Source organism: Mesocricetus auratus, unplaced genomic scaffold (genome assembly GCF_017639785.1).
Source record: "Mesocricetus auratus isolate SY011 unplaced genomic scaffold, BCM_Maur_2.0 Super-Scaffold_100676, whole genome shotgun sequence".
In the NCBI taxonomy this organism is placed as follows: Eukaryota; Metazoa; Chordata; class Mammalia; order Rodentia; family Cricetidae; genus Mesocricetus; species Mesocricetus auratus.
This window is the reverse complement of record NW_024429266.1, coordinates 185,896,048-185,920,559: the sequence shown is the minus strand read 5'-3', so window position 1 is coordinate 185,920,559 and position 24,512 is coordinate 185,896,048. Positions and strand designations below refer to the sequence as shown.

At 49.0% G+C, this 24,512-nt stretch overlaps 1 protein-coding gene across 5 annotated transcripts in view; it reads right to left on the bottom strand.

The window, feature by feature from the left end:
* Cracr2a (calcium release activated channel regulator 2A) overlaps nucleotides 1-24,194 on the bottom strand; it is a 104,830-nt gene extending 80,636 nt beyond the window's left edge. For 3 of the 5 annotated variants that reach the window (XM_040738163.1, XM_040738166.1, XM_040738167.1), the window contains exons 1-2: nucleotides 23,974-24,194; nucleotides 9,009-9,235 (exon numbers count right to left, since the gene is read on the bottom strand). The gene's annotated coding sequence lies outside the window, so the exon portion shown is untranslated. Of the gene's footprint in view, nucleotides 1-5,158; nucleotides 5,313-9,008; nucleotides 9,236-23,973 lie in introns of those variants that run through there. The other 2 variants (XM_040738165.1, XM_005084097.3) reach the window with 2 other exon arrangements.
* Between the last annotated feature and the right edge of the window lie 318 nt (nucleotides 24,195-24,512).

Here is a 24,512-nt window from a genome sequence, read left to right as displayed (position 1 = left end):
CCTCCGAGTCTTGTTGCTGGACTCTGAGCCCTCTGAGGCCCCAGATCTGTCTGTCTGGCTCCCAGTGGGGTTTCTTGTGGCTGAGCCTAAAGGAACAATCAGTGTCTGGAGTCTGCCATGCCCTTTCCTTGGAGGTCATTTTTCTCTCCATGACTCAGAGAATCTTTTAGTATGCCTTTATCTACCCATCCAGCCACTCTGGAGATGCTCCCTAGTTTTGCCAAGCAGGACGGAGACATCATTATTGCTCAGTTGTTTCTAGGGAAAGTGCCCCAGGAGGGGCTAGCAATAGCGACAATGATCCTTGTGTTGGTTTTGGCTCTATCCCCGTTCCTAATCTCAGCCCCAGATCACAGTCTCATGGGGCAGGCTCTTCTCCTTACCCAACCTAATGGGCTAGAATGGTGATAGGATTTCCAGAAGCAAGATAATGTCCAGACGGTCTCTCCCTCACCCCTTTCCCATCTAGGGGATTCCAAAACTAGTCTTCAAGTCCCACAGCTTCTTTCTAGTCTGTGTCCAGCATCTCTCTCAACATTAAGACAGGATAAACCCAACTAAAACCAAACTGTCACATGATCCAGCCATACCACTCCTGGGAACATACCTGGAGGACTCTGTACCAGGGTACCACAGAGACATGTTCACATCTATGTTTACTGCAGAATTAGTCACAATGGTGAAGATGAAGATATGGAATCAGTCTAAATGCTGGTCAACAACAGATAAAGTGACAATCATAGTGTGGTATGTCTGCATGGTGGAGTTTATTCTGCCATAGGGAACAGAATTGTCACATGCAGGTCAATGAATGGACATAGAGATCATTATGCTGTTAAATAGGACAAAAGACTGCCTGTGTTCTCTCATATGCAGGATCTGAATAAGATAAGCACATAGGCAGGGACCATACCAGGGGAGGAAAGAGTCTAAAGGGAATGGGAGCAGAGGGAAATGGGAGACAGAAAAGAAAGGCAAACATTGCATGTTGTTTCTCACAGACAAGAACCAAGATTTAGACACACACACACACACACACACACACACACAGACACACACACACACACACACACGCACAGACACACACAAATACACACACACATACACACATGCACAGACACACACAAATACACACACACACACACACATGCTCAAACATGCACACACATACATATACAGCATGAAAACAAAGGCAGAGTCAGAGAATCATTAGGGGAAGGAGATCTACCTGGCAATATCAAATGATCTCATCCATTCAGGGAAGAAAGAGCTCTCCCTCTGTAAAATCATTATTCTTACAAAATGAAACAAATGTATTCCTATGTCATCTGTTCATTTCAAGGACAATGGGTCATCAAATGTCAACAAAGCTCACAACTAGATACTAAGAATAACTCATCTGTTACTCTCCTTCCCCAACCCCCCCAAAACTTAACCAGGCCCTGCCCCTTCCCCTAGTCAAGACATTGCTGTCCCTAGATGCTTCTTGCCAGATACATTTAGAAAACAGAATCATCCTCAGGTGACATTTCTGCTCCCACACTACTGGCCCTTTCTGAGCTCACTGTTCCAAATCAGGTCTGGGAGTCACATACAAGATCCACTAATGCAGTCTGTGAGTTCCTGTATGGCCGTCTGGAAGCCTCTCAGCTCCTCTCCTGCTGAGCCAGCCTTGGAATCAGGGAGGACTCTGCTTCTTGGGCATCATTAATGAAAGTTACGTTGTGTAAGTCGGCAGAAAGCAAGGCATGGAGCTGACTCCTGCATCCTGGAGATGCCTCCACACATGAGAAACTGGCTGATCATTAACTAGGCACACTTCTAGGTTAACTGTTCTCAGTCCAGACTGGTGGCCTGAAGACGGTATGCAATGATCCCTTTGGAGAAGTCTGCAGGAAGGGATGCAGGGTTTACTTCAACAGCAGACCCTCCCAATGATGCTGCAAGTGTCAACAGACCTTCAGAGGGTGGGACATAATGATCTGCCCACATTCACGAAAGAGCCAGTGTGGGACAGTGGACTATACATGCTGCTTCACGATCTGACTGAGCACCAGAAAGTCAAGGGCTCAGTCACGCAACTTCAGGCAATCAGCTACAGTTCCACACAGATGTTCCCAACCTTAGAGACCCTTTAATGCTATGGTATCCCAAGTGCTTCATCTCCATGGCAAATATTTGGAAGCACTCACATTCTACCTCCTGGAATAAGATTTCTAGATGAACTAGCTCCACTATCTGTATCATTTAGCTGTAACTGTAGTTTTAAAGGGGGAAAACCCCACTGTAACGTGTAGTCTTCTCTCCAGCTGCCTGGGCCCTGCTGCAGTTCCAGCCCCCAAATAACACACAAGACACTCTTGAGAGGAGCCTTCCCGCCCGCCTGGTTCCAGATCTGCATCAGTCCCAAATAAACACACAGGAGGCTATATTAATTATGAAGCTGTTGGCCTTGCTTGTTTCTAACTGGCTAGCTCTGACTTAAGTAATTACCCCATAATTGTTAATCTAAGTATGTCTCTTACCGGAGAGGTTTCCGGGCTTCCTACCCCAATGGCGTTACATCTCGACTCCCTGTGTTTCTCCTTCCCAGAGTTCTCCTGGACTCCTAGTCCCTCCTATCTTGGTTCCCTATAGGCTCAACAGTACTTTATTGACAAATGCACAGGACTTCCCTCGACAAGACACTATATTAATTATGGAGCTGTCAGCTGTTCGCTATGATTTCTTATTGGCTAGCTCTGACTTAATATTTAACCTATAATTGCTAATCTGAGTATTTCCATGTCTCTTACCAGAGAAAGGTTACGGACCTCTTAATTCTCCAGCGTCCTACATCGTAATTCTGTGCCTCTCTTTCCCAGAATCCTCCTTGACTCTTAGTCCCATCTACCTTGCTTCCCTACTAGCCAACAGTGCTTTATTCAGCAACCAATAAGATAAGCATATACACAGAAGGACTTCCCCCATCACCCCACAACTTTCAGTATTTTTTAAAAAGCTGTATTGTTTATTTTTATGTGTATAGGTGTTTTACCTGCACAGATGTCTGTGTACCACAAGCCCATAGAGCCAGAAAAGAGTGTCAGATCCCTGAGACTGAAGTTACAGGTGGTTGTGGCTCACTATGTGGGTACTGGGAATTGAACCCATGTCCTCTGGAAGAACAGCCAGAGCACTTAGGTGCTGAGCCATCTCTCCAGCCCCCAAATTCACAATTTTTAATGGCATGTAAGCCAATATGAAGATGGTCACAATGACTGCCCTGAGTCGTATGACCGAGCAGTCAGTGCAAACACGGCCTGACAATGGACACATTAAACTGAATGGAAGACCAATGGCTTCCCATAGGAAGTAAAGGTGAGTAACAGGTCCGTGTAGGAGGCCCAGGATGTGTTTTTCCAGCGTAAGGCTAAGGGATGACAAATCCCTTTTCAGCCTGTGTGTGAGGAGAGGAAGAAGGAAACAGCTTTAACGGAAGCACGGATGACCAAAACCGACTACAAATGGAAAAGGGGAGAAAGCGAAGGAGGGCGTTACTCATGTGCATGGGCGAGGCCTCTTATACAAGCACAGCGCCGCAAGGAGGGGCTATGCTGTGATGTGGCGCAGGCCACGACACACACACCCCAATCTGAAAGTCTCATTCAAATGATGGAGACACAGCACAACCTTTACCATTCTCTTTAACAAAAGTGTAGAGAGAGACGTAGAGGTGGGAGGGGTTTGGCAGGGTCCCAGGATGATTTTTTTTTCTTGAGACAGTATCTTATGAATCTCAGACTGTCCTCGAGGTTGTCATGCGGCCAAGGATAATCTTCAACTTCTGAGCCCCCCTCCTCTGCCTTCCAATTATAAACATGCATCACCACGTGGGGTCTCGAGCATGGCTGGCAATGGAACCCAGGGTCTTAAGTGTGCTGGGCAATCCTCCCAACCAAGCTACCTCCCCAGCCCCTTGAGGTGAATGTCGAGGAACCAAGAGCTCTCAGTGGGACCTGGGGCTCACTGACTAGGATAGGCTGGCTGCCGGGTGAGCTCCCCTCCCCAGGATCTGCTAGTCTTTATCTCCCCGGGATTACACGCAGCTGCTACCCCACCCAGCTTTCCTCTGTGAATACTGGGGATTAAACTCAGGCTCTCAAACACTTATTCCACTGAGTTTTCTCCTCATTTGTCTCTTTGTTGTCTTATAGGGGGACACGTGGACAAGCTGTGTCACTGCAAGAGCCCAAACTCTGACCCTAACAACTTCCGAAGCACCTCCACCCCAATGCTGAAACCAATGGGTGACTTCCTGCTTTCACAGGAAGTGCACGCTACACTGAGGCCTTGCAGTTCACTGAGTGTTTGGAAATGCTCTAATATAGACAGATAGACAGATTGCATGAAAGGGGAAAGGATCCACACCACCTCAAGACTTTACCCGTATGCCATTTATACTTCTAGCAAAATTATGGCTTCGGGTATAATTTCTCTGACAACTTAGACTCTGTCCTCTAGGGGGCAGCACTGACCTCATTAGGACTACAGCTAATTTCTCTAAGGAGCAAAGCTGGAAAGGGTTGAGTAAGCTATGTATTTTGGTTCCCTTCCCATCACTAGTTCCTTCAGGACAGGAAGGGTACAGGACACATCTCGAGTTACCACATGGAGATCAGCACAGAGACAGTCACTAGAAATGCCGTTTGTCTGGACCCCACCAGGAGTCTGTTGTCCTTTTCAACCCACCACAAGTACTTTTAAATTTTTCCTTCATCTGAAGCAGGAGACCTCAGCAAGCTGTTTCAGCACCTTCATTTCTACAGTGTCCCTGCCAGCACCAGCTGTGACCACAGACCAGAGCATTGTCTGAGAAACGGCAGGCTCCTTCCCCTCCCGCTCTGCCTGCAGGCTGGTGTGGTTTGTTACAGACGCACTCGGAGAAAAAATCAGCTCAAAGCAAAACTCAGTTACTCAGGATAACACCGAATGCAAACTGGGGGCCGTGGAGGGTGGGAGTAGCATCAGTACAAAGCCACGAAAGCAACGAGCAGCTCAGGCCTGCAAGTCTGAAGATCCCACCTCTGAGGATGTTGCAGAATACTGCGACCCATCAGTCATGCCTTCTGGTCCTGACCCTCCCGTCCTCTGCCCAGTGGCTGCCTGGTTTCATTACCTTCATTGGGAAGACGTGAATGTCCAACGAGGAGGCCACCTGGCTCACAGGCTAGAGAAGGGATCTGAAAAACTGAAACCAGGCTCAGCCCATCTGGCCGTTGTCATGGCCAGACATCAGAATTGTGGGCAGGATGGCTCAACACCTTAGCGCACATCCTCCCCTTCCGGGCCCCCACTTCCTTCCTGCATCAGGCATTGTTTAAAAAAAAGAAGAAGAAGAAGAAAGAAAGAATGGTGAAGATTCAAGAAAGTCAGGAACTGCCAGCTTCCTGACTGTGGGGTGATTTCTTTTGTTTCAAGAACGAGCTGACACATTTACCTAGTAACACTGCAGTTTGCTGCTACTCCGTCCTAAAAGAGCTGTAGGCATCAGGATGTAACTCTTTCATCTTATCTCTCAAACCAGCAGGGCCTGGCATGAAGAGGTTGCTCAATATCTATGTTTGGGGTCCAAAGGAGCTATGGATGGTGGTGAAACTTCTTCTCTGGGGCTGTGTCCTTACCTAATATCACCACACATGAGATTCTGGTTGCACTCCGCAAGCTAGTGAGTTTGAATGCTTTTTCCCTAGCTGGTGATACTGCTTTGGAGGGTTCTGGAATCTTTTAGATGTGGGGCTTTGCTGACAGATATAGGGTGGTAGAGCTAGGGGATTGTGATTTATAAAGGGTATCCGGGCCGAAGCTCTCTGCTTCCTGGTGCACTGAGATGGCAGCAGCAAGTCATGCTGCAGGCTCCCACCACCAATGATAAAAGCCACCCCCATGCCTTCCCCACAGGGAGCCAAATAAACCCTCCTGCCTCTATGCTATTTGATTGCAGCGGAGAGAAAAATAACTCACACGTAGTTTTACCCATTTTTTATTGCTAGTTACTAAGCCACTACCCAGACAATGTTAGAACAACCAGGCAGCCCAGTTCCTTCCCTTCTGCCTTTGAGATGGAGGAATGGACCTCACAACACAAAGCAAGCTCGAGGTTTAAGACAAAGAAAGAAATGGCCCAGCTAGTCAAATAAGATAGAGTGCCATTTACAGAGAAGTTAGCCTTCCCCATTCTGAACTGAACACATCAGCCTCCTTGGCTCTCATCTTCTTCTATGGATGACGTAAGCATTAAGGGTAATTTTCCTTCTTAATCTTACTGCGATGCCAACAGGCCATCATCATCACTCAGGTCCAACCATGAGACACTGGAAGAGGCGTTGGGGAAGATGTCAGTTGGAAGTAGGAAGCTAGGCTAGGATTACTTGTAGAGACAGCTGGTATCTGGGCCTGCCAGCTGCTAGCGTGGTATTAGAAGCTAAATTCTGGGTCCTTTGACTACTTCAAAGGTAACTCAGACATGTTAAGACACAAAATGGCAGTGAGCTCAGGCCAGCATTACCTATGACACTAAATGACTTAAAATTCCCTGTCAGCTGTCCTACAATGGGGTGCTACACATGGGGAATCTCCCAGCTAGAGATGTGGCTCGATTGCTGAGGGTTGTCCAAAGCCCTGGGTTTGATGACCAGGAGATACACATCTATAATCCCAGCATGCAATGTCATTCTTGGCTATATAGTGAGTGAGCTCAAAGTCAGCCTGGGCTACATGAGACACTGTCTCAACAAATGGAGGACCCTGAGAAAGCTGCATGGGAAGAAATGAGGATGAGTTAAGGGGAAAAGGTGAGGTTTAGAAGTGTGGGCCATCTGCTATGTATGGCTCTACAGCGAGGAAATGGACAGAACACTGGGCAAGCTGAGGCAGGAGGACGATGAGTTTGACACCAGCCTGGGGCAAAGATGCCTGCTACAAAGCCTGATGACTTGAGTTTGATCCCCAGGACCCCTATGGTTGAAGGAGAGAGCTGGGCTGCACTTGTGCACTGTGATACACACACACACACACACACACACACACACACAGATTTTAAAAAGCAGATCTGGAAGGGTGCATAAGAAACTACTAAAAGGACAGGTCAGGATGTGTAAATGAAGCAGGGGCAGCATCTCACTAACAACCTTCTGGAATAACTTGATTTTAAACCAGTAGGCCTGGAAATGAATACTCAGCATGAGAGAACACACAGCCAGGCTTCTGATAGCCTGGTGGCCTCAGGACTGAGGGCTTCTCAGATGTCGGGGAACAAAGATGGGAGCAGAGGGACTGAGATTCAGGCTTGGGGAGCATCAGGTTGCTCTTGTCTCCCAGGGATGAGGGACCCGTCCATAGCCTCCTAGGGGAGATATTTTCAGTTCTGCCAAGACTCAACTCCCCAAGACAGTGGGGACTTCTAAGATCCCCAGCGCTGGGCAGGTGGTGTTTCCAAGCGTCCCTCAACATTTAAGGCTGCCTTGTCCTTTTCTGCATGGTCCCTGCCCTACTTGTCCTATGACATGGGAAGTGACAGGAAGGTACAGTTTCTCTTCTTGAGCGTGGCATTGTGGGGTAGTACCCTGGACCCCAGCCACAGCACACTTCTCTAGACCTTGTCGGGAGTAGAGGCCCTTACTTGTCCCTCACACTTCGAGGCAGCACAAAGGGACACAGTTGACATTTATCCCTTTCCCCTCCTTATGTCCTCATCATACTGAACAAACTAATGTTATTGGGGTAAATTTTGACCATACAAAAGGTTCTAGTGAAGCCCCAGTACCTCACAACACAATGTCATTTAGAAAGTAGTTTGTGTGTGCGATCAGTTAAGATGAGGCCATGCTGGAGGGGCAGGGGCCCCAAAGCAAACATGACTGCATTCTAATGAGCTGTCCCAAGAAAGGACACATGGGTTCTAGAGTGCTGTGTGGGACAGAGACAATTGGAGCAATATGGCTGCAAGCTGTGGGATATCTGATCTTGGTGGAGATGGCCAATAAATACGGAGAGGCAGGAGGGGCCTCACACACCAAAGAGGGAGCGAGAGCCTGCCAGGCACCTTGATGTCCAACTCTCAGCCACCAACTCTGGGGGACCGGATGTTTGTGTTATGAATCACCCGGCTTGTGTTTCCTTACAACAGCCCTAGGAAAGTCGACCTCAGAGTGACCTCAGGCCTGACACTGCCACATCTTAGCCTGTTCTCAACAGAGACTGATGACAACACTGTGAAGGGAAACGCTAGAATCGTGACTGGTCAGATTGTTTTATAGGAGCGCCTCAAGAAACCGTGATTGAATATTGCAATTGTGGAGACTTAGAGGAGAAATAAAATAGTTCATGACTGCTCTGAAGCAGGTGACATTCTGATGGAAGCTTCTAGGGAGACATAAAATACAACAAAATCATGAGGGGCAATTGAGTCTTATCTCATGTGTTCTTGCCCCACCAGGGGATATCCCAGAAGCCACTCTCAACTGCCTGCCACTATGCTGTCCCCTCATGGGTTCCCCCTCCCATTGACTCTTATTTTAGCTGCTCCCAAAACCTGTGCCTGTAGAGGAACATTTGCCAGGTCTTCTGGGCATACTTTAAGATTCCAGGCTGTCTTCCAATTTCTATATCCTGGGAACACCCAGCCTATGGCCATTATCTGCTGTCCTTGGTCCAAGTCTACCCACCCCTTTTGCTGGTGGAGAATATAGGACTTGGGGTGGGTGATGACCCATTTGTAGCACTAGGTGACTCAGAAACACACTTTAGAGTTGACAGGAGAGAGAGAGAGAGAGAGAGAGAGAGAGAGAGAGAGAGAGAGAGAGAGAGAGAGAGAGGGAGAGGGAGAGGGAGAGGGAGGGAGAGGGAGATTGAGAAGAGATCTCGTTATCATCATACAGAACATTTATTCGGCCCAGCTTTTAGCATACCTGATATCCAGGAAGTCCCATATTTCCCAGGAACAACCTCACACCCACATGCACACTTGCCTGGACTCTTTCGGAGCTCCTTCTGAATCCCAGGGCCCAGAACCCTGCTTCTCCCAGAGTCCTCCAGAGACACTGTCCTGGGGAAAATGTGGCTGTGTCAAGCGTCCACCAGAGGTCCAAGCTGGGCTCATATAGGAAGAGTGGCACGTCACCACTGTCCCGCCCTTGATAAGCAGCTGGTGGCTCAGTGCCAGCCTCCTGATGGACAGCTGAGGTCAGTGCATGGCCTGTGGGTAGAATGGACAGAAGAGATCCTTGCTTTGACTTTGAGAAATTCACCATTGACTGTCAGGGCAGAACAGGTCTTGGAGCAGCTGAACATTCATCCTGGAGCAGGCTTTGGATGAGACAGTTCTGCTTCCTATGCAGTTCCAGCCATTCCTTCCTCTTTTCTCAGTCTGTCCTGTGGCAACCTCACCACCTGCCCCAGAGCCTCAGCCCGCGAAAACAAGCAAGGCCCTGGCTGTCGACAAGGTTGGGGAGCCCCTGACCTATTCTCCTAGCATGAGACATAAGAAGGCTACCCGGGAGTCCCAGGCATCCTTCGTCCGATGGTGGTGTGATCTCATACATTAAGCTGGAATCCTGCAGCCACATTGTGACCAAGAGGCAGAAGCATGAGAGCAGAATGGAAGAAACCACAATCCTAACGGTATCACTGAGTCACTGACCAGACCGACACTCCCATTCACCTTCCTCAGACTTCTTGCTGTCTATGTAGTAACTACTATCATTTCAATTCATTGAGTTGGTTTTTTGGGGGGATAACATGCAGCTAAGATTATCCTAAGTAATGTATACATTAAGATCATTCCAGACTCTCAAACATGTGATACTGATTATGGCATCCCCAGACTTCAATATCACACGATCTCTGTTCCTTTCCTTCTTTTCAGGGTCCTCAGTCCTTTCCCAGTTTTGAGGCCCACTTTTTGTGTTTTTTGTTTTTTCTGTCCATATAATGGTACACCCTACAATGTGTTTAATTTCCATTATTTATGTTTTATACCTCTTCTGATATATTATATTTTTCCTCTCTGGATTCCAGGGACTCAAAAATGAAGATTTGAAGATAGCAGGAAGATCATTCAAAATTAAAGAATAGAAATATTTAGACAAATGTTTTAAAAATCCAATGATTTAAATATATTTCTGCATTTTCTTGATAATTTGAAGCACTTTAATCAACAACCAAGACAGGAAACAACCTCCATGTCCACTGATAGGGGAATAAAGTAATTGTGAAATACACACACACACACACACACACACCCTCTGGTCTCCACATACACACACATGCACACACATGTACTTGTACACTCATGCACACACATGCACTTGTACACTCATGCACACACATGCACTTGTACACTCATGCACACACATGCACTTATACACTCATGCACATACAGGCATTGTACACTCATGCACATACAGGCATTGTACACTCATGCACACACATGCACTTGTACACTCATGCACACACATGCACTTGTACACTCATGCACATACAGGCATTGTACACTCATGCACACACATGCACTTGTACACTCATGCACATATATGCACTTGTACACTCATGCACACAAATGCACTTGTACACTCATACACACATGCACTTATACACGCATGCACATACAGGCATTGTACACTCATGCACACACATGCACTTGTACACTCGTGCACGCATATCTGTTACAGTAATGGAAAGCTGAGTGACACGTGACTCTCTTCTTCATACCTCCAGTCATGTTGCAGTTTTCCACACTGTTACTTTGAATGCCAACACAGCAGGACAATTAGAGCTGATAATAACTGCCTTGGCATTTCAAAACAACTAATCGAGAGCATTTTAAATGCTCCCCAATCACGTGTCTGTTATGGTTTGCATGGCCCCCTCCCATAGACTCGTGGGTTGGAACACTTGGTCCTCGGAGGGTGACACTCTTTCAAGGGGTTGTGGAAACTTTAGGAGGTGGGACCTGGCTGGAGGAAGTCGGTCACTGTGTGTGGACCCTGAGGGTTTTGCCCCGCAGCCCCACTTCCTGTCTGTGATGGTGAGGTGTTTCCATTGTTGTTAATTATTTGTATGTATATAGTTATGTGCACAGGAATACAAGTGCCTACAGAGACCGGAAGTGTCACATTCCCCTGGAGCTGGAGTTACAGGTGTTGAGCTATCTACATGGTTGCTGGGAACCTATCTCAGGTCCTCTGAAAGAACAATATTTACCCTTTTTAACTGCTGAGCCATCCTTCCAGTCCTTGCAATGGTTAGTTTTAAATGTCAACCTAAAGTCACCTTAGATGACAGCCTGAATGGGCATCTCTGTGTTTTGATTGTTAACTGATAGAAGAAGACCCAGTGCATTGTGGGAAGCACCATTCTCTAGGCCAGGGATACTGAACTGCTTAAGAGTAAAGAAAGCTTGTTAAGTAGTGGAAAGCAGGTAACATTTTTGAGACAAGGACTGTCTCAATGACCTGTGCTCTCTGATTGGCTAGACCGACTGACCATGGAGGCCTCTGGATCCCTTTGGCTCTCCCTGCCCCCACACTCTCGTGCTGCGATTACTGGCTCGCACTGCTACAGAGTCCTAGAGAGCTGACCTGGATCCTCACTCTTTACCCACTGAGCACCCTACACTCCCAATAGGATGGTTTAAAAAGAGCACGGAGCAGTGGTGTTGGTGGCGCACACCTTTAATCCCAGCACTCGGGAGGCAGAGGCAGGCGGATCTCTGTGAGTTCGAGGCTGGCCTGGACTGACAGCCTTCAAAACAATACAGAGAAACCCTGTCTCGTAAAAACCAAAAAAAAAAAAAAAAAAAAAGAGCACGGAGGTTTAGTTACTTTACAGTGGGTCACATTTGAGTAGCTTGCTTCTCATCAGCAGCAAACATTCCAGAAGAGCAGGGTGAAACACCTCCAACATGTAAAGACTGTACCCCCTCAGAACAAAGAAACAATGGCATTAGCCAGGAGCGAGAACGAAAACTGCCAAGCGCAGCCCTCGTCAGAGGAAAGTTTCTGAAATGTATTTCAAAGAGGAAGAGAGAAGACCTAAATGGAAGATCTGAGAGATTAAGAACAGAGAAAACGAAAAGGCTTTCTTCTGCGTGTCTTGAGGAAATGGCAGATTTGCTTTAAGATATATCTTTATCTCGCTGCATCTCCTACTGTCCGGGGAACTGGAGCCAAGTTACTTCATGTCTCAAAGTGTATATTTCTTCATCTGAAAAACACACACAATGGTGCCAGACACAGAAGGACGTTGTGAAGAATAAATAAAGCAAACACACGGAACAGTCCCCGCGCAGCTTCTGATCTGGAAAGCGAATCCCTTTGAAAGTGAATGAATAAGCCAACAAGCGCTATATGATTCTCAGCAAAGACTGTGTCTGCTTTGCAGCCCTTCGTATCACGCGTCTGCTGTGGAGCCCAGTGCTCGCACACCTTCCACAGGTCCAGGTTCAGTCCTTGGATCTTTTAAACCAACAAACCTCTGTTTTCTTTACTAAGAATATTTGCATCTGTATATGTATACACCGGAGGAATGAACCCTGAATTCCGGTTTAACTCTGCTTTTTGTTTTTTTTTGTTTTTATAACACATTGCCTGGGTTTTATAGGGTTATAAAATCCTTACTGGCCCACTCCCCGTGTAGTCCAGCCTCTTCTCTCCACCCACCTGCCCCGAAGCTCTGCCTCCAGCTCAACCGCCACAACCCCATCCTGAGAGACCACCACCACCACCACCCTCACCCCTACCCATGGCGTAACTCTCAGCTTCATTAAGAGCTTAAAGGAAGAAAAAAGCCCGAGCAACAGGAAGGGACAATAAAGGTCAGCACAGGCTTCTTGGTTCTGTCATTTGCCCTGCGGTACCAACCAGAGCTGACACCCTGGCAATACCATTTGATGTCCCCATGACCTTGGGCAAACCATCTTATCGTACATTAGACATAATAATTTGATCTTATTTGTAGAGCATTTTACAGCTCAGGAGACTACATGTTTCCACTGCCATAATTTCATTTGAAATGCTAAATGCATGGTTGACTATATTAGACCTAGTGTTTAAAACCTGTGTTTTGCTATAAAAATGGAAACGCAGAGCCTGGTAATGGCAGCGTGAGCAGCAGACAGCATCGTAGGGAACATCACTTTCACCATGTACACTGTGGCTGAAGTGGGCTCTGCAGCTGTTGTGCCTAGACTTGGATTCTGATTCCCACTTACTAGCTGTGTGTGATCCTTAGTGGTGCCAGCCTGACAGATTCTAAAATCCCTAGTTTAATGGGCCTCTAGGCATCCCTGTACAAGTAAAATCCATACAGCCACAATATACCTTTCCTTCCTACAGTAGTTTTGGTCAAGTATTGTGTCACAGTAGTAACTAAGTCACCCTGCGACCTTAAGTGAGTGGCTATGCTGCTCGAGCCTCTGCTTTCCCTTCAGAGTACAGAGCTTTGCACAGGGTGAGCACCAAGAGGACAGGTCTGACTGGCATCTACATCCGGTCAGGTGCACAGGTATCCGACCATTCACATGCACTCCCTGGAACCCCTCTTTTCTATCCTGCATTGTGGCCTTCACCCTCCACACCCCTCAACAAATATTTGCGAAAGGAGGGCAGGCTCTGGCTGTCGGGACACACCAAGCTCATTGTTACAACCTTGTTTCTGAACTCTGCAGAACTCCCTCTCTGTTTTACCAGCATCTCAGTTGGTGCGGGTGGAAACAGCCCAGGGTTCCAGAGAGCCTGGACCTCTTCCTTCCGAGAGTCCTGATTTGTCAGCCTGGGAGTTCTGGGCTATGAGGCAGTAACCGAGCCTCACCGCCCTTGCTGGACTCTGCAGGTCACAAAAGCCATTGAGGACTGAGCCAGCACTGACTGGCCTGTCTTAACACACAGATCATTACTGCGACCCAGCATAGAGTGGCTGGGCACTACAAGTCAGCAGAGTAAGATAAATGACTCTTATTTTAAAGGCTGACAAGATGCATAACAGCACATTCCTGCAATCCTGGAGACTGGGAGTCCTGAAGCAGTAGGGTTTCAAATTCTAGACCAGCCTGGACTATACGACCAATCCAAATAAAACCTTGACTAATTAAAAGGCTTTATCTTGGTTAAAGACTTTCCCATTGCCAATGCATAACTACATCTTCACAGTCTCCCTCAGAGACATGAAGGACCATTGTTTTACAACTGAGGTGCCTGAGACCCCCAGAGAGTGAGTGGTGAAGCCAGGCTTCGGCAGGTTCTTCTTGCCAGCACCTTGTGCTACTGGTGGGTCCTAGGACTTACCTGCCCACCTGCCCACCTGCCCACCTGCCCACCTGCCCACCTGCCCACCTGCCCACTTCAGTCTTCTGTGGGCCCAAGTCGTGAGGCAACAGCATTGAGACTCCCATAACATTGCTGTATGCAATGCGATTGGGACCAGACAGGAGGGCAGGAAACATGGCTTAAAGCTGAGTTTATGTCAGAGACCAGAAAATGAGAGCTCTCCCTCAGGAGCCCAGCTGAGGGCTTCGGAAGTCTTCCTGGAGTTTATAGGCCAAGCACCATCAGCCACGCACTGGGTATCACACAAACACTGGGCAGGGTGCCCCCTGAGAAACAACAGATCAGTCAGCTGTAGGCATTACTATGTTCTTTCTAGGGCCTCTCTGGGATAGCCCAGCCCCAGACATTTCACAGTCTGCAGATAGAGCCCCAGTGGGTAGCTGCACCAAGTGAATGTCCGTGCAAGAGAGACTGGGGCAGAGAAAGTTAACTGGCCGCATTTATGGACCTAAGCCAGGGCTGGAGTATAAACAGCTGGCTTAGGCCCTGTAGCGTGACTGTCACCAGAGAAGAGAGGAAGGAAGTCAGCAGAGAGCCTGCTGTCCAAAGAAGACCTTGCGGGCTCCCTTTCCCCTGGAGGGAGCCAGGCTGTCTCGGGGGATCAGTGGCACAGGCCAGGTGCCTGCGGTGTAGATATCCCACCAGTCTGAATGTAGGAATCCAGATCCTGTTTAACTTCTCTGAGGCTTGCTGTGCTCATTGGTGAAATGAGGATGCTAAGACACGCTGACACGACACACGGCCTTGTCCTGGGCATAGAACTGTGAAGGTCTACTGGATGTCTGGTGACTTCCCCTACTGACGTGGGGAGACCTAAGCTGCACTATGAAGTCAGAACCCTGGGGCTCAGTCCAAGCCAAGTTGAACTCCTAGAACCTGAGTTCTGGGCAACACAGCAGGGGTGGTGTGGTCAATGGAGAGGTCATGGCAAGAAGCAGGAAGTGGGCTGAAGGACACATCCCAGAAGATGAAGAGGCTAGAGAGAGAGCCTTGAGGAGTCACAGGAAGTAGATAGAGCTGGTAGCATTTGTGGTCGGGACACACTCTGGGAATAGACAGCTTTTACCTGAGCAAATTTGGACTTCAACTACAGCAAGATAGGAAGAGATGGCAGAAAAGCCAACCAGCCATATTTGAGAACAGGAAGAGGGACGGTGACCCAGCCTCTGCATACCAGGAAAGATCCAGCAATTCTCCAGAGGCCTGGAGGGGTACTATAGTCAAAGCTAAGCTCACGCTTGTATAATATGCTTGTGATTAGTGGAAAAGCTTAATTTAGTAGTTTGGTAAATTCCATTAGGAGCTTATCTATGGCATATAATTAAGCTATTTTTAAGCAAATCCTTTTGGCTCAAGGCTCCAGTTGTGAATCTTAATGGAACATGGTTCACATGATATATACCCCAATCCATCATCTGGAAGAATATTTTGGGTAGATGCTAATGTGCCCAGGAAGACAGTTATGTTGGTTTTATATAATAACAACACTGTCTAGACCAATGAGGGGGAATCAGAGAACCCAGAGTAAGTCCCGGCCCCAAGGAGGGAGACTAAGACACCATTTCAGACAGGGACATCCAATCCCACAGCCAGTGTTAAACACAACCCTAAGAGTTTGAAATGTGAATACCCTAGTTATAAAGGTAAATTTTATGTTACATATGCAATTTTTAAACAAAAACAAACAAACAAAACAAATCCCAGCCCCCAGCCAACCAAAGAGATGAAAGCAAACAGTGTAAGGGCAGGTCTGTGGGAAGGAGGTGTCAGTCAGGAGAGACACAGCACCAAAGGTCTCGTGTCCCACGGTCGCCATCTGGCCGACGTGAGATCTCACTGCCAACTCTTTCTTTGTCTTCCCTCCCATACACGTTGATATGTAGACCAGGCTGGCCTCAAACTCAAGAACCCTCCTGCACCCTCCCCTGAGTGCTTGGATAGCTTTACTGAGGATGACTGTCAGTCAGTCCATCTCCTAGAAAGCCAGTCAGGCCACAACACCACAGAAAGACACAAGGGTCCTTGTGAAGAACAGTGGACCCTTCCAGGTAGCCTCTCCCCTTTCAAATGGCTCCACCCACAGAAATTAAACTCCTGAGAACCTGGTCCCCTCACTGCTTTTCTGCCTGGTGCTCATCCCTCATCCGGGAACCCTGGCTGCTGTCTCTGTCACCACAAAACCTCACCTTGGGAAGAAAGCCTCTGATGGGTCAGTCCTGCCCAGAACAAGGCCAAGTGTAAAACACCACCACAGGAAGCAAGTCCAGCATGTCCAACCATTCCTGTGGATTTCCCTCATGCCTTTGTGTTCCCAGAAGGGTAAAACCTGCTGTGGCCACAGGGAAGGCCTGAGCTGTCCCTGGTGGGAAGGTTGACAGCCATGGCCTTTGGTACTCTAGAAGCCACCCTGACTCCCAGAGCTCCAGAGCATCTCCCACTGCCCCTACACTAATGCTACAGCATTAAATTAAAGTTCCCTGGCTCAGTGGAGAGCTCTGCTGGAAACCAGCCCGTGCAAGTGGGGGGGGGGCGGGGCATGCTCCCCTCCAGGGACACTCCAAGAGAAACACTAAGTATCTACGAAACTCCTTGCCTGCTGACCCGGCATTTCTCATGAAGTTCTGCATTGCCCACAGGTTATTCCTTGATCACCCTCCACTTGCCCTCTGCCGGAGGCTGCCCATCCTTCTAGGTGCACACCTCTGAAAGCTCCGGGGACATGCCCCATTCACTTGCCTATCACAAACAAAAATCTCTGAGTTTGCAGTCTGAGTTGTGTCTCCCTTGGATTCATCTATTGAATGCAAGAACTGAGTCAGTAGCACACGTGCTAGAGAGGTAGCCGCCTTCGTCCCTGCCTTCCGGAGAACCTGGGACCAATGCTGACACGGGGAAGACCCAGCAAGGGACAGAGTGCACCCAGGCCACGGAGTTCAACAGAAAACCTTGAACAGGTAAAGCCATCACAGGGAGCCTTGGTCACCATGCTGTTCCAATCCCTGGGCAGAGCTTTTGAGATAGACAGGCAGGGGACCTTCCTCATTTCACCGAGGAGGAAGGAACTTGGTTCTAGTGGGCCAGTGCTGAGGACACGTGGCTGGTTAAAATCAGAACTGGTCCTAAGTTAAGCATTCAGAGAAGGTAGACAAAAGAAAGATTGGGGAAATGGCCTTGGAGCTGAGCTGACTGAGTTCAAATCCCAGCTCAGTCCCTTATTAGCTGTGTGACCTTGGGAAATGTATTCCACCTCTCTGTGTCCCAGCCCCTGCTTGTGTAAGGTGGCAATAACCATAGTGCCTAACTCAGGGTTTCCTAAGGACCGGATGAGTGTAGTTCCATCAAACTCTGAGCCAAGAGTGGGGCATTTTCTGCATCCAACCTCCAGCTGTGGGGCAAAGACGGTTCCCTCCCACCACCCGCACCTACAGGCCTTCCTTTCCATCACTGAGAAAGACGACAGCTCCATCCATAGACTAGAACACTGACTGGATCCAAATTGACCCAGGGCTCCACACCAAGCAATCTCTAAAGTAAATAAAGTGAAAATAAACCAATCTTGCAGGTAATGGGAGATTTTCCTCTTGCCTGCACTGGTAATTGAGCCATTGTAGCCCGTCTCCTATTTTCCTAGGTGCTCCTGAGAGTTAGTTAAAAAGAGGAACAAAGGCAGCAGCCTGGTCAGAACCACAGTGCATCTTCTTGAAGGAGGGACTTCCCACTGGAAGCCAAGTGGGTCCTGGTGCACCTGCAGCTCCCATGCCAAGCCTTACCCATGTCCCTTCTCTGGCTAACTCTGGCAGGGCACAGAAACCACAGATCCAGGAGGGCACTAGGAGCATGAATCAGGATGCTGAGCCCACCGGTCTCACAGCTGGATAAAGTACTATCTCCATGGCTGTAGTTTAGGTATACACTGACCTGTTGCCTTCCAAGATTTCAAGTGCTGAAATTTAATCCGCACTGAGAGATAAAAAGAAGATGGAATCTACCACACATACACTGGGCTGCTGCTGGAGCTGAAGCCAGGGCCTGCATTGTGTGTGCTGGGCAAAGGCTGCACACTAAGCATCCCAGCTGTGTGTGTGTGTGTGTGTGTGTGTGTGTGTGTGTGTGTGTTGCGATTGTTTTGTCTTGTTTTGTTCTGTCCATTTTGAGACAAGATCACACTGTGTAGCTTAGGTTTGTCTTGAACTTTTTATGTGGCCCAGGCTGACTTCAAATTCGGGATCCCCCTGCCTCAGTCTCCTGAGTACTTGCAATGACAGGTGTGTACCACCATAGCTAGCAAGAGGGTGGGATCTTGAATCAAGTCTAATGTTAGAAATAGGACCAGCTGCCTCCTCTCCTGCTGCCATAGCTAGATCTGTTCTTGCTACAATGCTTGCCATGATGGACTGTACCCCCAAAGTGGGAGCAAAAACAAACCCTGCCTTCCTCAAATTGCCTCTGTAGGGTATTTTGTCACAGCAGTGAGAAGTCTTTAGTCTGACACAGAACCAGTGGGGCCTGTGAACCTTGGGCTTGCGACCTCCAGAATGATAAGCCAGAATAAACCTTTGTTTTTCTCAGACTTACACAGTCTGGTGTTACATTACAACCAACAGAAAACCAGCTGATATGCCTGCCCTCCCACAACTCTTGGACCTGGTCTCCTTCTTGATCCATCCTAGGTAAACCCCATTTTGGAGTGATCCTTGACCCAGATATGTGCCAATAGCAACCTTGGATATTGGAGCTTGCTACTACTTCTCAGAATCTGCTAGAAGTGTGTGGGTGTGCTAGAGTATGCCGGCGTCTGGCTCCACAGCCCTGAACTCCTCCCTACCAGTAGATCCCTCCCTGAGTCACCTGTCCAGGATGTGTCAACAAGCAGCAAGGGAAGAAAGTGTCCCGCCAGCCTTCTGCGGAAGCCAGGGCAGGGTGCCAAAACAAATGGACATAGGGAACACACTCTCTGAAGAAGAACTTGCCACGAGAGAAAGTCTTATGCTCTCCACGCAGCAAGGGGCACCCACATGTGACTTCGCCCAGGCAGGAAAGGACCTTCGGGACTCCCTCTTCAAGAGTCCAGTCTACCTGCCTCAGCCCTCAGTACCCGAGTCTGACAGGACACCTCACTAACAAGGCCGGAACGGAGCAGGCTGATGGCCAAGGTCAACTGTTCTGCACAAGTGTGAAGCTGGCAGAGCATGAGGCCTGCCATGTGCTTCCTCCTGTGGCCACAGGAGAAGTCACCTGAAAGAAGCCATTCAGAGCAGCTGAGGGGCGGGGGACAAAGCCCAGAGGGTGACTCTAAAGTCCCAGCGGGGAAAACCCTGCTTATGACAAGGGCTCTAAAAGAGTCAGTTTGCCTGGCTCTGAACCCTGCCTCCACCATCGCCAAGCGAAGAGACAGAGGAGGAAGGACCAAGTGGACAGAGAGTGTCCTCCCTCTTCCCCATCTAAGTTTGCTGCAAAACAGAAAAGAGGCTTTATTCCATAGAGTGTGTTGAAGCTTCGGCCAAGAAATAGCCAGAAAGTCCCTAGGACGCACCTGTGACATCCTGGGCACGGTTGTCATGAGGACCATCTGAGTGGCAGGATTTACATTCTCCTCCGTGTTCTCCCTGCCACCACAAAGTGACATAGTTTGGACAGTACTCCATAAAGTTGCCTTGTCCTTGTACTCATTATGTCGACCTGGCTATCCATCTGCTTCCTGCGCGACAGGGACCCCAGCTTTCTAACATGCATGTCCCCAGAGACGGCTCTGCAGCTGTCCACATCATGAACTCTCTTAAGTCTTGCTTCTTTTTCCTCCCCACTTGGCCTTTCCTTCTGCTCCCACAGTCACTCATTTTGGGCTTCTCCTCCGTCTGTGCTGTGGGCTCTGCGAGTCCATGCGCATGCTTTGTCTTTCTGGGGCTTCCTGATCCCATACACTCAAACAGACCAGGTTGAAGCTCTCTCAGTAAACTGGCTTGTCAAACTACTCTTAGAAGAAACAAGACTGTGGGAGGTCAAAGAAGTGATATGAACACTGGAAAGACGATGTACTGTGGGGTGTGTATGTGTGTGTGTGTGTGGTGTGTGTGTGTGTGTGTGTGTGTGGTGTATGTGTGTATGGTGTATGTGTGTGTATGTGTGTGTGTGTGTGTATGTGTAGTGTGTGTGTGGTGTGTGTGTGTGTATGTGTGTGTGTATGTGTGGTGTGTGTGTGGTGTATGTGTGTGTATGTGTGGTGTGTGTGTGTATGTGTGGTGTGTGTGTGTGTGTGTGTATGTGTGGTGTGTGTGTGTGTGTGTGTATGTGTGGTGTGTGTGGTGTGTGTGTATGTGTGGTGTGTGTGGTGTGTGTATGTGTGTGTGTGGTGTGTGTATGTGTGTGTGTGTGTGTGTATGTGTGTGTATGTGTGTGTGGTGTGTGTGTGTATGTGTGTGTATGTGTGTGTGTGTGTGTGTGTGTGTGTGTGTGTGTGTGTGGTGTGTGTGTATGTATGTGTGGTGTGTGTGTGTGTGTGTGTGTGTGGTGTGTGTGTGTGTGGTGTGTGTATGTGTGTGTGGTGTGTGTGTGTATGTATGTGTGGTGTATGTGTGGTGTGTGTGGTGTGTGTGTATGTGTGGTGTGTGTGGTGTGTGTGTGTGTGGTGTGTGTGTATGTGTATGTGGTGTGTGTGTATGTATGTGTGGTGTATGTGTGTGTGTGTGTATGCGTGGTGTGTGTGTGTGTGTGTATGTGTGGTGTGTGTGTATGTATGTGTGGTGTGTGTGTGTGTATGTGTGTGTGGTGTGTGTCTGTTTATGAGCTGAAGAAAAGAGGACACCAGCTGTAAGTGGTCCCCCTGGTGCTGGAGCTGTCTGCTCACTGCCCTGGGCTGTGTGGTGGCCTGCAGGCTGCTGTCTATCTAACACAGTCATCTGCCTGTGGAGGAGGAGAAGGCAAAACCTGAGAGCTGGAAGCCACAGGGTCTAGACCCATTTCTGTCAGTCATTGACAACTGACCAAAGACCAGCTCTCTAAACTTTCAGTTTCCCCATCTGTCCTTCTGGTCAATGCTGTGACTCTGCTCCGCTGCTCACACAGTAACTCCTAATATTCTGCAACCGTATATCTAGTCCTTTTATAGGGCAACATTGGAGGGAACCAGGCTCTGGAAAACTATGATAAACAGAAGTAATTCTCCCTAAGGAATCCGCTGAGCACTGTAATCTTTCTGTGTGGAGAAAAGCAAAGGGTGCTGGGTACTCGATGACTAACGCTGAGTCCCCAGACACTCTACCTGACACCCTCACCCCCTGCCAACCTTCTCCAGGCCACCATGCCAGTGCCCCAGCAGCCTGCAGGCTCCCAACAGCAAGCCATGCAACTGTCGCAAGCGTTCCCTGAGTTCTTGTCCCAAGGCTGGGCTTGCCTACAGGCTGGGCTGACAAGCTGACCCGGCTCCCTCTGTACCCAAGACTGGGATCGAGTCTTTATCTTCTCAGATCTCCTTCCTTCCTAATTCCTTTCTTTTTCTTTTCTTTTCTTTAACATTTAAGCATGTATGTGGACAGAAAATAAATTTCAGGAGTTAGTTCCCTTCTTCTGCCACATAGGTTTCAGAGATGGAATTCAGGACACCAGGCTCAACAGCAAGTGCTTTCACCTTTGGAAACATCTCACACGCTCCCCCTCACCGCTCCTAGTCTTAAGTGTCTGGGTCCTGACACGCTGTCACTGACTTACTTGGTTACTGGAGTGGGTCTCAGATCCCTGTCTCCACGTGTTTGCCATGTGACCTCGAACAAACTGCTTAACCTTTTATGACTCTTAGATTCTTCTCCTACAGTATGGGGCAATGCTGATGTAAGGGGGTTGTTGTTGGGACGATTAAACAGGGTTATTGAGTCCCATCTACCACTTTCACATCTCTGATGGTGCACAGTGCCTTACTCTGCATTCCCACCAGCCCTGCTCAGTTCACACAGTCACCTTCCCAGGTCTCTTGTCACCTCAAGGAGCAGTGGCTTCCATCTAGAATGGCCACAGATGCCATGTGTTTCTGAGCCCAGGACCATAGGACTTATCACAGAACTCAGATTCCCTGGACACTCAAGACCCCCTGCTCCCTACCCCGTGCCCTCTGCCCTCTGCCCCTGCCCTCTGCCCTCTGCCCCAGCCAATGCACAGCACTTGTCATTACTTCTCCTGGTTCCTCAGCACAACCTCCAAGACTTAACTCAGGTGCCCCTCTCCCTGAAGCATCCAGACTCAGCCTCCTCCTCAAGATCTGGACTAAGGACCATATCCAGCTTGTCATGCCAGTCCCACACTTTCCAGAAGGAGCGGCCCTCCCTCCTCTAGATGCCCCTCCCACTTGCGTGCGAGCGCGTGCACATGCGCATGCACACACAAACACACAGAACTTGTTCTGTTGCTAAAGTGCTTGCCATCCAAGCATGAGGACCTGACTTCCAGCCTCAGCACTCATGTAAAAACAGACAGACAGGCATGCTGGCATTTGCAGTCTCAGCCTTGGGGAGCATTCACAGTATAATATCACCTCGAGGCCAAGGGACCTCAGAGGTCACATCTCTGTTTCAGCATCCCCAAACAAAAATTTGTGACTGTTACCCAGGAAGACATGCATGTTCATTCCACCGGAAGAAGGTCATGAACCTGGGCCCTCAAACCAAACTCTTGTCTTCATACGGGACAGCTGTCCTGGCTGCACACTGCACTGGCTTCTTCCAGAGACGGGGGACTTACCACCTTATGTGCCAGTCAGTTTCTCCCTCCTGACCTGTCACCTCTGTGTCACCCACTCATTGACACTTCCAGCCTGACAAAGTCAAAGGCTAAAGCTTTAGGGATTCCTGATTTCCTCCATAGAGGCAAATGGCAAATCCCACCCTGGGACTCTGAAGTTTGAGGCTAGACATATGGATGCTGAGACTTTGCCACAATCAAGGGTAGAAGTCACCATATTCTGGTACACCAGGGTGTGGTGCACCTGTGTGTGCTCACACGCACACACACACACACCCCTGGGCCAGAGGCAGCTCAGGCCCCCTGAGTCACATAGTCAGACCACAGCGGGAGGAAACTAAGCCCCAGGAGCCACCCACTGTCTGACCTCTCCCTCTACTCTAGAAAGTTCTCTTTCTCTTTTCCCTTCCCTTCTCTCCTCTTCTTTCCTTTCCTTTCCTTTCCTTTTCTTCCCCCGTCTTTTTTTAGCTGTCTCTGAGGTTTTCAGCCCTGTGCCGGCCCACGTGGGCTCCCAGCACCTCCTCCAGTCAGGCAGCGGTGTGGGTTTCTAGTCACTTTATCACTCTGAGCCTCTGGTTCCTCTGTAAAGCAGAGTCTGGGGATGTCTGGAGGGTTCCCCGGGGGTTCTTTCTAAACCCTAGTGCTCCTGGGTTCCTATAATTCCTCTTTAGAGTGCAAGGCAGAAAGTCTAACTGGGTGAAAGGAGTCGAACCAGTCCTGGGGAAGTCAAGGCTGAGGTGCCTGTCTCTGTGGCAATGCAGCCCGGGGCCAGCCTTTCCCGTGATCTCCATGGGCTTCACTGCTCAGCAGGAAGGAAACGACTTGGCCTCTGAACCCAGCAGAGGGGCCGGGGCAAGGCCTCCCAAGACCTTCCTCCCTTTACCTGGCTGGGTGTCTAGTGCATGTGTCCAAGCTGTCCCCTGCCTTCTTGACTCACAGCTGTCGGAAATCCACCGGCCAGTCGGACCTGTCCCACTGTCCCTTCCCCGCCACCAGGCTGCGAGCCTGGTCCAGTCCTAGCAGCTCTTGGCTCCACAGGCTCCAGGATCTGTACCACGGTGGGGTCCCAGCCCAGAAAAGTAACGTGTGACTGCCACTGCCTGCAGCCTAGGTGGCGAAGGCGGGGCCACTGCTGATAGCGTAGAGCCCTGGGCTTCCTGTGCCCTCCCTCAGCTAGTCCTTCAAGGGCTCTTGCTCAAGGAGCCAGGGGGTTCTGTCTCCAGAGCCTCTCTTAGCACAAAAAGCCAGGCTCCAGTCTGAGCTTTGTGAACTCACAGAACAAAGCACTTTCACTGCTGAAAAACCAGCTCCAGCTGCTTTCTCTGCACATAGAAACCGAAGGGATTTTGTTCTTGATGCTTGCCTGCCTTTCTTATGTATTCTACAGTGGACTAGAATACTTGTATAATTAAATCCCATGCA